Source organism: Humulus lupulus, chromosome 2 (assembly GCF_963169125.1).
Source record: "Humulus lupulus chromosome 2, drHumLupu1.1, whole genome shotgun sequence".
Classification (NCBI taxonomy): domain Eukaryota; kingdom Viridiplantae; phylum Streptophyta; class Magnoliopsida; order Rosales; family Cannabaceae; genus Humulus; species Humulus lupulus.
In genome coordinates this window covers 246,446,783-246,448,821 of record NC_084794.1, presented here as the reverse complement: position 1 = coordinate 246,448,821, position 2,039 = coordinate 246,446,783, and positions in this window count along the sequence as shown.

Below are 2,039 nucleotides of genomic sequence, written 5' to 3'. Positions count from 1 at the left end.
GAGAGAAGTCAGACGTCCCGATCTCGCACTGCAGTGACGAGGCGACGTAGAAAGGATCCACCACGAAATGACCGATCGATGAGTTTCACTAGCGATGAGTCCGGAGAAACAAGGTCTGTCAGTAAACACGACCGGGGTCGTAAAAATACTGGGAATCACAAGAGCCATCCCGACCTGCGCAATCACCTGGATCAGAGCAGGGGAAAGGGAGATCAGACAAACCCGGATCTTAGGAGTCATCTGAATGGGCGTAGAGATCCCTCACGGAGACGCGAGCCTGGAATCGCGATTAATGACTATCAATTCCAAACACCGCCTAAGGACCCAGTACAAGAAAGGATCGATCAGCTCGAAAAAGCCTTTAGGCTTTTGAAGAATGAGCGAGGAAACGGTCGATATGAGGACTCTGATGAGGAGCTCGAGCCGTTTGCTCCCAATATTTCTAACACTCAGTTCCCCCAAGGGTTCCGGATTCCTCACGTCCCAGCGTTTGAAGGAAAAACCGACCCATGCAGCCATCTGAGTACATTCAACACTATTATGAGAGCTAGTAACGTGGGTTACGAGCTCAGATGTATGTTGTTTCCAACATCATTGGCCGGGCCTGCCAAGAGTTGGTTCGAGAAGTACAAGAGACATTCTATAACTTCATGGGATCAATTGTCTAGAGACTTCAAGAAGCAGTTCCGGGCTATGGTGGGAGTCAGACCCGAAGCATCCACTTTGACTAACGTCCGACAACAACCAGGCGAAACACTAAAGAGCTACCTGACAAGATTTAATCTAGAGGTCGCCCGAGCTCGTGACGTGGATGACAGCGGGCACTTGATGGCCATCCGAGCTGGTGTTTTACCCGGGAGTGCACTTTGGGATGACATACAAGGGAAACCGGTGAGGTCGATAACCGAGTTTAACAGACGGGCGCAGAAATTTGTTAATGTAGAGGAAGCGAGGTCAACACTCAAAGCGACCTCGCAGACCGAAACTACAACGATAAACATTAACTCCGCCTCAACCTCGGTTGACCCTCTAGTTACACAGCCTGCCTCGGAGAATCCTTCCAAGAGAAAAAAAAGCGAGGGAAATAATCCCGAGGCTGATGGAGGAAAGAAGAAAAAAGGAGAAAGATATTTCTCCGTATATAAAGTGCATACCGAGCTCAACGAGTCCCGGGAAAACATATACCTGGCTAATGAAAACCAGGTCCCCTTCAGGCGACCGGATCCTATGAGGAATCAAAAGTCCAAGAGGGACTCCAGCAAGTATTGTCGATTTCATAGGGACACTGGCCACACAACTGATGAGTGCCGACAGCTGAAGGACGAGATCGAAGGATTGATCTCGAGAGGTTATTTCCGGCAGTATGTCAAAAACCAGAATACTGGACAGGCTACTGCCAGCCAGAGAGTAGCCGCGCTTCCGGCAACACAGAATAATAACTCCCGATCTCGGGATGAGGATAGGCCTCCACCGATAGATGGAGAGGACGTAATAACCATCTCGGGAGGTCCTCATCTCGCAGGAGGGGGCAGAAATGCTCAAAAACGATATGTGAATGAGCTGAAGACAGGGGACGGGTCTCCATATGAACCCGAACCAAGGGCACCAAAAAGCCAAAGGGTTGAGACTCAGCCTATAACCTTCACCGAGGAGGATGCCTCTCATGTCCAGTTCCCTCATCATGATCCACTCGTCATCACCCTACAGCTTGCCAACAAAAGAGTGCGCCGAGTTCTCATAGACAATGGGAGCTCAGTTAACATTCTTTATAAAGCAACCCTAGAGAAAATGGGGCTCTCCCTTCGCGACCTGAGGGCTTGTGCAACCACTTTGTACGGCTTTTCTGGAGAAGGAACCGCCTGTATGGGGTCCATTGAACTCCCTGTGACCTTGGGAGACTATCCAGTCTCGGTGACCAAGATGATGGAGTTCGTGGTAGTAGAGTTACCATCTGCCTACAATGTATTGCTCGGGAGACCCGCCCTGGTCGGGCTGGGGGCAATTTCATCTGTAAGGCATCTAGCCCTTAAGTTCCCAAC